This window comes from Engystomops pustulosus, chromosome 4 (assembly GCF_040894005.1).
Source record: "Engystomops pustulosus chromosome 4, aEngPut4.maternal, whole genome shotgun sequence".
NCBI classification, from domain to species: domain Eukaryota; kingdom Metazoa; phylum Chordata; class Amphibia; order Anura; family Leptodactylidae; genus Engystomops; species Engystomops pustulosus.
The window spans coordinates 51,977,303-51,992,307 of record NC_092414.1 but is presented as its reverse complement, the minus strand read 5'-3'; the positions used below and the strand labels follow the sequence as shown (position 1 = coordinate 51,992,307).

The following is a 15,005-nucleotide window of genomic DNA, read 5'->3' as shown; positions in this document are numbered from 1 at the left end:
TAGCATCATCAGGGGCACGCACGTGCACGCGTACACGGGGGGGGGGGGGGGGAGGGCAGCATTTTAAAATTTCGCCTCAGGCAGCAAAAAGGCTAGAATCGGCCCTGAGGAAGGTTAAACATGGCATACTAATGGAATATGAGGAACCTAATTAGCTGTATCTGAATGTTATACTCAATACTAAAATCATTTACAACGCATCAGAAGAAAAGACATGTCCTTATTGGCAAAGACAGAAAAGGGAAACAACAAAAAGATCCTGCACATAATTCACAAGTGAGAAATCTTAGCCACATAAAACTAATTAGATTCTCTTCTCCCGATGTCCTCCATAATGACAGGATTTAAAGCATGAAAAGACAAGAAGAAGAAATGCACAGAGCACCTCCGGCACCATCACCTTGTTACAGACAAGTCAGATCAGTAAAATATGGATATTTGAGAGGATGAAATGTGACTTCAGAAAGACAGACTGAGCAAATAAAAGACAGAAAGTGATTTTTTTAACCCAAATTTGCCAAATGCTATTCCTATTCCGCTGCATGAAGAACAGTGAAATTACAAGGGTTATCAAGTCAATGAAGTGAATAGGAAAATGTCCTAAGTATCTTACACATAGGAGTCGATTTCAGATTATAATTTGTTACATTCTGGCAAAAGGAGTTTAACTATAATGCAACCCATGCAAAATCAAAGGGGCCTATAGATAAGGGGGGACCACACAATGGTGGGATGCTGCTGGTTAAGTTGGTACTGTATTGGCATTTGAAGTGGAGCTGTTCTTTATTGGGGCCACCAGATATAATGTAAGTTTTCTTGGGTTGCCAGAAATGCCAAGAAAAACCTCTCTACTGATTACATTGGTTGCTTTATTGAATGGGGCTTTGTGAGCAGGATCTATTGTACAGGAATAATTCTGCACACAATAAAGTACTATATGTAGTTCCTCTGGTACTACCCGGTTTCTCTGAAAATAAGCTTACATTATTTTTTTCTCCTGCTGATGCTCTGGATTTCAGGGGATGTCTTGTTACTCTCTGTTGTAGTACAACAATCTCTGGTACATTATCAATCCTGGTATTTATGCAGAAAAAGAAAGATTTTTATTTAAAGTACCTGATTGACCATCAGATTTACTGCTAGTAGATGTCCCAAACTTAAAAGCGAGATCATCCCCTGACAGACGGGATGAACAAGTAAGTTTGGGACATCTACCATCAGTAAATCTGATGTCCTTCAAATGTAGATGTCCTTTAAGGACCATTATGTCAAAAACGTCTCTAACATCATTATAACTCTCCGAACTCTGAATTTGTCATGTTTCGCACTTTCCTTCAATGAGGCCTTCTTGTCCAGGTAGGTAAGGACCTGACATATACGCTTAGCACTTACATTGACAAATAGTGGCAGATGGAGGCATAGTTGTTGCTGTCTGGCCATTAAACAGATTGTCCGTAAAAAAATTGCAAGATGGAAAGACATAGTAAGCAATGCATCCCTCCCCCCAGCCGTGCTGAGCACATACACTGCTTGGCAGGAGGAAGGACCCGGTGATGTCACTCACTGTCCATATTAGGACATCACTCAGGAAATTCCCCATTTATCGTTGGCAGAAACACTCCTCCCCGGGCATACAATGTGATGACACGTCAGGATCCTCCTGATGTATCTTTACAACTAATGCAACATATTCACAAAAACAAGGTGTGCATGAGGTAAAACGAGGTGTGAACCCAGCCTAAATACACCATGCAAGTGAGAAGGACAACATTCCGACATTCCCATAAGGATAGGATATCCAGTCTGCTCAGGCCAAGATTTGAAGGCACACTGAGCTCCCCGTCAAAAGAAGGGGGATGGCAGACCTGGAGAAAACTTGACTCTTGTCTACTCATTTGAATAGGAGAAAAACGGCTATAATTAAGTGCCTCAGTGGAAAATAATTTAAGGTAATAGGGAGAAGATTTAAACCCTTTACCAGCATGTCTTAGTAGTTTGAGAGGTAAAATTCTGGTGCAGGTCCTCTTTAAAGGACACCTGTCATCAGGTCTGTGTCACTTGTCCTGTCCCCTCTACCTGTTGGAGCAGCCCACAAGGATCCCATCACAACCTTTATCTAGTCAATTCATACATTAATCATTGCAAAATCATAATTTCTTTATTATGTAAATGAGGCTGGTCATATGGTCAGAGGCAGTGATGTCATCCCTGTTACCCCACCCCTCTCCTCCCCCTGCTCATGTCTGTGTGTAATGTATAGTAAAGCGTTGCTGGTGTATGTGCTGCATCTGCTGACATGCTGCATCCTCCTAATACACAGAGACACAGACATCAGCTACACAAGTACCTGACATGTTCTGCTGTTACATGGCTGCATCCTGGAGCTGTTGTACCTTTCACATACACACACACATGCACACACAGGCTGCAGGGGGTGTGGCCTCCAGCACCAGGAAGCACATCATTATACAGCCTCACATCATTATACAGGCTGTCAGTCATGCACTGGGGGTGTGGCTGCGCCTCCCACTCATGAATAAGCTGGACAGCTTGAATATGCTAATGACTCATTGGACATTTCACAGGGCATTTGCATACAGCTTTAGGACCTCATTGCTTAGGTTTACAGGCATGTAGAGGGACAATGAAGGGATAGAGGCAATGCTCTCTAATCCAGTTTATGAAAATATATTTAGTTTAGGGGGTTATTTCGCCTGACAGGTTCTCTTTAAGCTTAAATGTATGTTAGTAAACTGCTTCTATGATAAGTACTTCACATCACGTAAAACTATAGGTGCAAGCTAAACAAAAGCCAAACACTTCTCTCTGCATAGCAACAAGTGTCAGCGGAGGACAAGTATATATCTGCGTGGGCTGTCAGCAGATCAGCAAATGCAAAATAGAAATACTGTTAAAATACAAAAAAAACTGTGAGTGATTGAGAAAACAGCAAATTGGTTCAACACTTCACATCTTTACCAAATAAAGTCTTAGACACCATAAGTGCAAATAACTTCACTTTGCATGCGTTAATGAATCACGCCACTGGTAAAAATAAATCACAATGTGCATCTGCGACAGGGAATATTGTGATGGTTAAAAAAGATTAATGAAGGGTGTGCACTTTGTCCACTCATTCTAAGAAATGTACAGTTTTCATGATCACTGTAAGCTTAGGACAGATGGACAGATTAACTATTTCTTATCTGCAGACTGCGTAACAATGTGCTGATGCTGGATGACAGATTTGGTGCATCATCTCACTGTCCAGACTCAATTTATATGAAAGTTTGTGGCAAAATTTTTGCACCCATTATCCCAATGTAGGTCCCCATGAAAAGTCTAGGAGATATATATATATATATATATACAGGCGGTCCCCTACTTAGGAACACCCGACTTACAGATGACCCCTAGTTACAAATGGCCCCCTGGATGTTGCTAATTTACTGTACTTTGGTCCTAGGATACAATAAACAGCTATAATAGTTATCAATGGTGTCTGTAATGAAGCTTTATTGTTAATCCTGGTTCTTATGAAAATCCAACATTTTTAAAATCCACATAGACCAAAACAAATTTGTCTGGTCCCACAATTATAAAATATACAGTTCTGACTTACGTACAAATTTAACTTAGGTTCTGTAGGTTTGTTCTTATATTGTATGTAAGCCGGGGACTACCTGTATCAGGAACAGTGTACATATCTACTGCACTATGTGTCCATGGTAATGGAAAAGCCTTGAGAAATGCTAATTTCAACTACCATATAGACACGAATTGAGCCGACCCTATTATAACCCAATGTACCTAATTTTAACACAAAAAACTGGGAAAACCTATTGACTCGAGTATCAGGCGAGGGTGGGAAATGCATTAGTCACAGCCCCCCTGTATGAAGCCTGCGAGCTCCTGTAGTAAAAAAAAAAGACTTTTTGTCCTTTGTCATCTGTACACCATATTATACTATATAAAAGGGAACCTTCACCAAGACCCCCATTTTAGCTCTCCCCCAGTCCCTACAAAGCATAGTTCATAATGCTGTCAAAGAGTTTTTGTTATATGTTTTTGTTATAACTGTTGAGTCTATCAAAATATAAAAATGCTTACTCCCGACGGTGAACCCCGTAACTGTAAGTAGCTCATAAGTGTCCGCACCACCACTTTTTCGCCATTTCGCAACTTATAAAAATTTTGATTAAAAGTGATCAAAAGGTTGTAAAGTTCAAAAATGGCAACAAAATGTCCCCCAAAAAATAATGAGACCAAACATAGGTCTGTACGCTATAGTATATAAAGTTATCAGAACATGGTGAAATTAAAAACTTTTTGTGTACTAATGGTCTTAATTTTTTTAAATGTATTAAAACATATTAATACCTATATCAATCATTTGAAAGGAAAATAAAAAGACATAGCTACAGAGATTTTTGCCAATTTCACTACATTTGGAAATTTTTTCCAGCAACCCACTACATGGCATGGAATTATGAAGAACAGTCGCTGGAAAGAACAATTTGTGAGGCAGAAAACAAGTGCTAATAATCTCTGTACATGGAAAAATTTTTTAAAAAGTTATGAATTTTTGAAGGTGTAGAACAAAAAATGAAAACACAAAAGCAAAAAAAGGGCCATCCGATTCCCTACATTATGAGGGGACTAGAGGGATTTGCAAATTTGCTACTTTTTGAATTGTCAAATGTCATAAATCAGCCATCAACCTCTGGATTGTAGTCAGCAGATGCGACGATTTAGCGACCTGAAATGTTACACCCCAAGTGTCTAATATTCAATCACTGAGATAAAGTATTAGTAAACGAGTGGAGGCTCACAGTGTGCAATAAATTGGGCATATCATTTAAAACTTTATAGACACTTTACTCTTCCATGCAATATTTCGTTGTTGATTTACTATGCAACACTGACTGAAAATTTGGTATCACCCTAAAATAAATTTTGCCCAGGAACTATATCCTGGGTTCAAAATGAGAGTTTGGCCACAGTTAGCATAGAAAATCTCAATCAATACATGCAATACAATTTAATAAAGCTTTATTGATCTCTATGAAAATTGGGTGGGAGCATGCATCTAATTGAAGTTAATGAGAGAAACGGTTTTGTTCCCTATTTAAAATCAATAGTAATAAATGAAACACCTGATGTAATTTCATGGATCAGTTCCATCCTTTAATCTTGGAGCTACTGTAATTCTATATTAAGAGAGAGGAGCTAGCAATACAGAATAAATAGCAATGGCTGATAGTAGATGGATGAATAAGTACAGTATGTCCATGCTGTACACAGAAAGACCACCAATTTCAATTGCCACTATGTAGTTCTGAAAGGGAGTAAACTGGCTCCCAAATCACCCCGGAAGTAATAGAGTAAGACACTTTACATACTTTCCACACACACCTTTACTGGTTTTATGAAGATAAAAATTCCTTTTTTATCTTTATGCAAATTCACTTATCAGAACTTCAGGGGTGAGGCTTTGTCTGCTTTTTATGCTGCCCCGGGACACCTAACATAATGATAAACATCCTCAATAAAAAAAATATACAAAAATAAGTTCCTTTTCATTAAGATAAAAAATACATTTTCATTTAAATGACAAATACTTGGTTTGCGAGAAAGTTAGTCTGTAAAGCTTACAAAGTGCCCTATACAAAGCTGTCTTTGCCTGGGAGAAGAAATAGGAGCTAGTAGACTCCCTTAGATGTCCTTCATAGTGGAGCTGCAGCTCCTACAAATGATAACATGGGGTTTCTGGAGCAAGACAAAGGATTATTATAGCTAAGAAATAACTATATGAACATTTGTAATGGTAAACATTCTAAAATATATAAATAACATGTATAAAATTAAGGAATAATTTTAATAAAAACTACAAGTACAAATGAACAATCCTCCACCCTGATCACACTGTACAATGCTGACATATGTTTTACACATATTCTACAGTCAATAAAGATAGGACATTGATTCTCTTCTATCGTCAGGGTGGAATGTTGCTTCAGCCTGGGCGGTTTTACAATTCAGTTCGTGACTTCGATTCTGAAGTGTAATTATGGCACAATGGTAATGACGACGCCTTTTCAACGCAAAGTTCAACTCCTACGAAATCTACTTTTCTTTCTCTCTCCCTCTCTGAAGTGACATTTGTCTGTAAGATGTTGAAGGTGGCATTTATCTGCCAAATAACAGAACTCCTCCAAAGTTAAACAGTATTGAAAGTGTAGATTCAATTAGAGCTTATTTCAAATTCACAGCTCAGGAGAAAATTTCCAAAATGTCAGAGGAAAAGTTAATCTCCCAGTCACCTAAGAGATGCCCTTATAGCAAAGGAAGAAGTTACCTTCAAACTCTTTTAACCTTCAGTATCGGAAGACACAAGAAGATTATCTTATTAACTGTTAAACTTGTATGGAAGAGGGACTGGAGTACATTAACAGAGCACAGTTGGCGAAGGGATAAAGTCCCATTGTCAACGGCCAAAAACTAATCTTCAAGTGTTTGCAGGTCCAATTTCAATTTTCATTTAACCAATTTAATGGAATTGTTTTTATACCTCCAGAGTTATATTATTCTGAACAAAGGAATTACAAGGACACGTTATTAGCACCTGCTAGCACTGATATGCATATTAAACGACTCTCATGTGACAATATTTGCTAACTAGGTTGATCTTTTTAAGAGTAGCCATACTGAATTATCATTAAGTCACTCACTAAAATACCATCAAACAGAGATACAAAATATATTCAATGCCTGACATTTAAGGAAATGATCTACAGCAGGAAACTGTAGTTTGAAAAAAAAGATACTATATTCGATTTAGTATGTTATTTACTATAGGCTAAATCCTACCAGCCTTGACTCATGTATTATAGGTCACATGACAGGGCCATTAAACCGGACTCCAAGTCAGGTCTTTGATCATAAAGATCTATAAGTTTATGTTGTTTGAATGGCCACTAAAGCAAGATTTATTGCTGTGATAATGATTGTATGCATTACAGATGTTTAAATACTGCCTTAAAAGGGTTAGTTGGAGAGTTATGATGGAGGGGGCATACATACAGTAACTACTTCATGGCCCCCTCCATACTCCGGAATATATATGGACATAGGTCGTCACAGGAATTCCTGATTCTTGCTGCCCATGGGTGACGTGATCTGTGGCTACCAGTGGCAAATGACTTGAATCATGTGAGTATAATATGATTGACCTTATTAGACTCTTAGACTTACCTTGTTAATATTTGCTATGAGTGGCCAAACCCTTTGATACAAGACACAATTCAGCATCTGTTCTGAATCTCAATAACAATGAGAAATCTATAAAGAGTACCCAGTTTATAAAATTATTTATATAAAAACACATTCACTGGAATATTGCAAGAGGACTTGTCTGTGAAAAGTGCTCAAAAAATATAAATTTTATTTGCAGCTGCTTAAAAAATATAAAAATGGGTTATACCCTGAGTGAACTGTGTCTTTCTTCCTCCAGATAAAAAAAAATAGAGAAGGTGTCGATATGTCAGAGAGAGAAAGGGTTGCATCAAGTTATTCGCAAGTGGAATAGTACAATAAATTTTGGGTCCACTTGCTGGATTCATTTGTATGCTGACCTCTAACGTAATAACTACGAGACACACAACTAGTTATCTGTCCTAGGACTGGGTGGTCACATGATATTTATACCTGTCCAAACCGTCTCTCCTTTTTTTTTTTTTTTTTATCTGGTACACACAGGGTATTACCCATTTTATAATTTAAGCACTTTTAACAAACAAGTCTTCTTCTTGTAATATTACAGTGAATCCTTTGTTGATTGTTAATTAGAGGTTGCATCTAGATTTTATCTAATAGTTAGTAGTGAACATTATTTATACCTTGGCAAATATACATAAGCTTTCTTTTACATTTTATGGCTCAAAACTTAGCTGTATTTATTTATGCAGATAACTAGGCCTGTCAAGAACGCACTCCCCCTAATGAAGACATAAGTTGCTGAAAAGCCCCAGTAGTCTTCTGATACAACAAAGTTTTTTTTTACCACAGTAGTTATTCCAGTTATATGGCTAATCTAGATTCAGAACCGGCATCATCTAAGCGGGAACCTCATATAGAAATTTACAAGATTGGAATAAACTTCTGTTTCACTAAACATCAGCTTTGATCAGTTTTGTTTTACAAAATTGGTTACAACTAGAGATGAGCGAACATGCTCGTCCGAGCTTGATGCTCGGTCGAGCATTAGGGTACTCGAAACTGCTCGTTACTCGGACGAATACTTCGCCCGCTCGAGAAAATGGCAGCTCCCGCCGTTTTGCTTTTTGGCGGCCAGAAACAGAGCCAATCACAAGCCAGGAGACTCTGCACTCCACCCAGCATGACGTGGTACCCTTACACGTCGATAGCAGTGGTTGGCTGGCCAGATCAGGTGACCCTGGGATAGACTAGCCGCTGGCCGCGCTGCTCGGATCATTCTGTCTCTGGATGCCGCTAGGGAGAGAGCTGCTGCTGGTCAGGGAAAGCGTTAGGGTGTTCTATTAGCTTACTGTTAGGCAGGAGTGATTCTCAAAGAACCCAACAGCCCTTCTTAGGGCTACAATAACGTTCTACTTTTTTTATTTTAATTTGCATCTTTTACCATTTTGTGAGGAATTAGCAGGGGGACTTGCTACCGTTGTGTTTAGCTCTTAGTGGCACACATATCCATAGCAAAGACCGAAGTGGGAAAATTCAGTAGGGGTTGGATTTCTATTAGGCAATAACTCAGTGTCATCTCATCTGGCATAGTAGTGTGCTTCCTTTGATACTTGGCTAGAAAATAGCCATAGGAGAATACAAACAGCTTCTTGAAGCCTACAGTAGCGTTCTATATATTTGATTTCTGGTTGATCTGCTGGTGGCTGTAGTTTCTGCAGTGCATGTACTTGCCAATTCTGAGCAATTTGTAGTGAGACTTGCGACCGCTGTGTTCTGCGCTTAGTGGCGCACATATCCATAGCAAAGGCCGAAGTGGCAAAATTCAGTAGGGGTTGGATTTCTATTAGGCAATAACTCAGTGTCATCTCATCTGGCATAGTAGTGTGCTTCCTTTGATACTTGGCTAGAAAATAGCCATAGGAGAATACAAACAGCTTCTTGAAGCCTACAGTAGCGTTCTATATATTTGATTTCTGGTTGATCTGCTGGTGGCTGTAGTTTCTGCAGTGCATGTACTTGCCAATTCTGAGCAATTTGTAGTGAGACTTGCGACCGCTGTGTTCTGCGCTTAGTGGCGCACATATCCATAGCAAAGGCCGAAGTGGCAAAATTCAGTAGGGGTTGGATTTCTATTAGGCAATAACTCAGTGTCATCTCATCTGGCATAGTAGTGTGCTTCCTTTGATACTTGGCTAGAAAATAGCCATAGGAGAATACAAACAGCTTCTTGAAGCCTACAGTAGCGTTCTATATATTTGATTTCTGGTTGATCTGCTGGTGGCTGTAGTTTCTGCAGTGCATGTACTTGCCAATTCTGAGCAATTTGTAGTGAGACTTGCGACCGCTGTGTTCTGCGCTTAGTGGCGCACATATCCATAGCAAAGGCCGAAGTGGCAAAATTCAGTAGGGGTTGGATTTCTATTAGGCAATAACTCAGTGTCATCTCATCTGGCATAGTAGTGTGCTTCCTTTGATACTTGGCTAGAAAATAGCCATAGCAATAGGATAGGATTGTTTGGTTTTAAAAACTCAAAAAAAAACAAAAAACACAAAAAAAAAAAAAAAACACAAAAAAACACAAAAAAAAAAAAAAAAGAAGTAAAAAAAAAAAAAAAGTTATAACTCTCATTTTAAAAATGTTTAACCCGAGGGCTAGGGGTAGAGGACGAGGGCGGGGACGTGGGCGTCCAACTACTGCAGGGGTCAGAGGCCGTGGTCCTGGGCGGGGTGAGACACCACCTGCTGATGAGGGAGCAGGGGAACGCCGCAGAGCTACACTCCCTAGGTTCATGTCTGAAGTTACTGGGACTCGTGGTAGAGCACTGTTGAGGCCAGAACAGTGCGAACAGGTGATGTCGTGGATTGCTGACAATGCTTCGAGCAATTTGTCCACCACCAGTCAGTCTTCCACGCAGTCCACCCATGTCACCGAAATCCCCACTCCTCCAGCTCCTGCACCTCAGCCTCCTCCCCCCCAGTCTGCCCCCTCCCAGGAAAATTTGGCATTTGAACCGGCATACTCTGAGGAACTGTTTTCTGGACCCTTCCCACAGTCACAAACCACTTGTCCGGTTGCTGCTGAGCAATTTTCCGATGCCCAGGTTTTCCACCAGTCACAGTCTGTGGGTGATGATGACCTTCTTGACGTAGTGGAAGTGTGTAAAGAGGTGTCCGACGATGAGGAGACACGGTTGTCAGACAGTGGGGAAGTTGTTGTCAGGGCAGGAAGTCCGAGGGGGGAGCAGACTGAGGGATCGGAGGATGATGAGGTGACAGACCCAAGCTGGGTTGAGAGGCCGGGTGAACACAGTGCTTCTGAGACGGAGGAGAGTCCTCGACCTGAACAGGTTGGAAGAGGCAGTGGTGGGGCCAGACGGAGAGGCAGGGCCAGAGCTGGTGCATCAGCGCCACTGTCAACTAGTGAAGCTCCCGTGGTGAGGGCTCTTGCGGCGAGGGCTAGATCTTCAGAAGTGTGGAGGTTCTTTAAGGAAACACCGGATGACCGACGGACTGTGGTGTGCAACATTTGCCAAACCAGGCTCAGCAGGGGTTCCACCACTACTAGCTTAACTACCACCAGTATGCGCAGGCATATGAATGCTAAGCACCCCACTCAGTGGCAACAAGCCCGTTCACCTCCGGCCGTGCACACCACTGCTCCTTCCCCTGTGTCAGCTGCTAGTCAGCCCCCTGCCCAGGACCCTGGCACAAAAACCCCATCGTCGCCTCCACCATCCTCCACAGCATCCACCAGCGTTCAGCTCTCCATACCCCAGACGCTGGAGCGGAAACGCAAATATAGTGCAACCCACCCGCACGCCCAAGCCCTTAATGTGCACATCTCCAGATTGCTTAGCCTGGAGATGCTGCCCTATAGGCTAGTAGAGACCGAGGCCTTTCGCAACCTCATGGCGGCGGCCGCCCCTCGGTATTCGGTCCCCAGCCGCCACTACTTTTCCCGATGTGCCGTCCCAGCCCTGCACCAGCACGTGTCAGACAACATCATCCGTGCCCTGACCAACGCCGTTTCTGACAATGTCCACCTGACCACGGACACGTGGACGAGTGCTGCCGGGCAGGGCCACTATATATCGCTGACGGCACATTGGGTTAACTTGGTGGAGGCTGGGACCGAGTCTGACCCTGGGGCTGCTCATATACTGCCGACGCCGAGGATTGCGGGGCCTACCTCGGTCCAGGTGTTTCAGGCCTACTATGCCTCCTCCTCCTCCCACCCCTCCTCCACCTCCTCCTCCGAACTACCATCCGTGGGCACGGCGCCATCAGTCGGTAGCTCTAGGCACAGCAGCAGTGCCGTCGCTAAGCGACAGCAGGCGGTGCTCAAACTGCTGAGCCTAGGCGACAAAAGGCACACCGCCCAAGAGCTATTACAGGGCATCACGGCGCAGACTGATCTGTGGCTGGCACCGCTGAACCTCAAGCCGGGAATGGTTGTGTGTGACAACGGCCGTAACCTGGTGGCGGCTCTGCAACTCGGCAGACTGACACATGTGCCATGCCTGGCCCATGTGTTAAATCTGATAGTGCAGCGTTTCCTCAAGACATACCCCAATCTGTCTGATTTGCTCACGAAGGTGCGCCGCATCTGTGCGCATTTCAGGAAGTCCAGCCCAGATGCTGCCACTCTCAGGGCAGCGCAGCGCCGCCTCCAACTGCCCGCTCACCGACTGTTGTGCGACGTGCCCACGAGGTGGAATTCAACACTGACCATGTTATCCAGAGTTTACCAGCAGCGCAGAGCGATTGTAGACTGCCAGATGTCAACTTCCACCAGAACTGGTAGTCAGGTCAGTCAGCTTCCTCAAGTCTACAATGAGGAGTGGACGTGGATGTCTGATATCTGTCAGGTGCTGAGTAACTTTGAGGAGTCAACACAGATGGTCAGTGGCGATGCCGCCATCATCAGCCTCACCATCCCGCTGCTTGGCCTGTTGAAAAACTCTCTGGTCAGCATGAAGTCGGAAGCTTTGCGCTCGTCACAAGAGACGGGGGAAGAATATTCCCTTGTTGATAGCCAAAGCACCCTGAGGTCTGTTTCTCAGCGCATATCGGAGGAGGTGGAGGTGGAGGAGGATGAGGAGGAAGAGGAGGAGAATGTTGGCGAGACACAAGAGGGGACCATTGTTGAGTCCTTCACTGTTCAGCGTGTATGGGCAGAAGAAGAGGAGTTGGAGGAGTTGGAGGAGGAGGAAATGGACAGTCAGGCCAGTGAGGGGAGTGAATTCTTACGCGTTGGTACTCTGGCGCATATGGCAGATTTCATGCTAGGCTGCCTATCCCGTGACCCTCGCGTTCAAAGAATTTATTCCAGCACCGATTACTGGGTGTTCACTCTCCTGGACCCACGGTACAAGCAAAATCTTCCCACTCTCATCCCTGGAGAGGAAAGGAGTGTGAGAATGCATGAATACCAGCAGGCCCTGGTGCACAAGCTGAAACAGTATTTCCCTTCTGACAGCGCTAGCGGCAGAGTGCGTAGTTCTGCGGGACAAGTAGCGAGGGAGAGTAGGCGAGCAGGCAGCTTGTCCAGCACTGGCAAGGGTACGCTTTACAAGGCTTTTGCCAGCTTTATGTCACCCCAGCAAGACACTGTCACCTGTCCCCAGTCTCGGCAGAGTAGGGCTGATCTTTACAGAAAGATGGTGAGGGAGTACGTAGCTGACCATACCATCGTCCTAAATGATCACACAGCTCCCTACAACTACTGGGTTTCAAAGCTGGACATGTGGCACGAACTGGCGCTGTACGCCTTGGAGGTTCTTGCCTGCCCTGCCGCTAGCGTCTTGTCCGAGCGGGTTTTCAGTGCAGCTGGTGGCATCATCACCGATAAGCGTACACGCCTGTCGACTGACAGCGCTGACAGGCTGACGCTTATTAAAATGAATAAAGGCTGGATTTCTCAGAATTTCCAATCTCCACCAGGTGAAGGAAGCTCAACCTGAATAATTGATCCACTCCTCCTCCTCCTCCTCATTTTCCTCCTTCTCCTCCTCTTTGTACAGTAAAGCAGAGGAAAATGGCTATTTTTTGACAGGGCCCACTGGCTCTTGCTATAGTACTTCATGCATTTAATTTTTCTGGAGGGCCACCTACCCGGTCCTCTGTTTGAAACAATTTTTGTGAGTGCCACATACAGGCACTCAATCTATTCCATTTTTCTGGAGGGCCACCTACCCGGTCCTCTGTTTTAAAAAATTTTTGGGACTGCCACATACAGGCACTCAATCTATTCCATTTTACTGGAGGGCCACCTACCTGCTCCTCTGGTTTGAAACATTTTTGGGACTGCCACATACAGGCACTCAATCTATTCCATTTTACTGCAGGGCCACCTACCTGCTCCTCTGGTTTGAACAATTTTTGGGACTGCCACATACAGGCACTCAATCTATTCCATTTTACTGGAGGGCCACCTACCTGCTCCTCTGGTTTGAAACATTTTTGGGACTGCCACATACAGGCACTCAATCTATTCCATTTTACTGCAGGGCCACCTACCTGCTCCTCTGGTTTGAACAATTTTTGGGACTGCCACATACAGGCACTCAATCTATTCCATTTTACTGGAGGGCCACCTACCTGCTCCTCTGGTTTGAAACATTTTTGGGACTGCCACATACAGGCACTCAATCTATTCCATTTTACTGCAGGGCCACCCACCTGCTCCTCTGGTTTGAACAATTTTTGGGACTGCCACATACAGGCACTCAATCTATTCCATTTTACTGCAGGGCCACCTACCTGCTCCTCTGGTTTGAACAATTTTTGGGACTGCCACATACAGGCACTCAATCTATTCCATTTTACTGGAGGGCCACCTACCTGCTCCTCTGGTTTGAAGAATTTTTGGGACTGCCACATACAGGCACTCAATCTATTCCATTTTACTGCAGGGCCACCTACCTGCTCCTCTGGTTTGAAACATTTTTGGGACTGCCACATACAGGCACTCAATCTATCCCATTTTACTGGAGGGCCACCTACCTGCTCCTCTGGTTTGAAACATTTTTGGGACTGCCACATACAGGCACTCAATCTATTCCATTTTACTGCAGGGCCACCTACCTGCTCCTCTGGTTTGAACAATTTTTGGGACTGCCACATACAGGCACTCAATCTATTCCATTTTACTGGAGGGCCACCTACCTGCTCCTCTGGTTTGAAACATTTTTGGGACTGCCACATACAGGCACTCAATCTATTCCATTTTACTGCAGGGCCACCTACCTGCTCCTCTGGTTTGAACAATTTTTGGGACTGCCACATACAGGCACTCAATCTATTCCATTTTACTGCAGGGCCACCTACCTGCTCCTCTGGTTTGAAGAATTTTTGGGACTGCCACATACAGGCACTCAATCTATTCCATTTTACTGGAGGGCCACCTACCTGCTCCTCTGGTTTGAAACATTTTTGGGACTGCCACATACAGGCACTCAATCTATCCCATTTTACTGGAGGGCCACCTACCTGCTCCTCTGGTTTGAAAAATGTTTGGGACTGCCACATACAGGCACTATCCAAATTAAATTGTCTCCATAGCAGCCTCCACACGTTGTCTCCATTGCTACCTCCAAAAGTCGTCCATATAGCTGCCTCCATACATCGTCCCTTTATCAAACGAGGTGTGTCAGGCAGAAATTTGGGTTGTTTTCATGGATTCCACATCAAAGTTGTTAACTTTGTCGCCACCCTGCTGTGTTATCCACAAAATATACTGGCAAACTTTTACCATTTAGGGATATTATTTCAGCGCTTCTTGCGCA

General features: G+C 43.5%; 1 protein-coding gene across 5 annotated transcripts in view; it reads right to left on the bottom strand.

The window, feature by feature from the left end:
* The window catches only part of ATP10B (ATPase phospholipid transporting 10B (putative)), a 326,471-nt gene that overhangs the window by 43,905 nt on the left and 267,561 nt on the right, over positions 1-15,005 (bottom strand). The gene's annotated exons all lie outside the window — the stretch shown is intronic.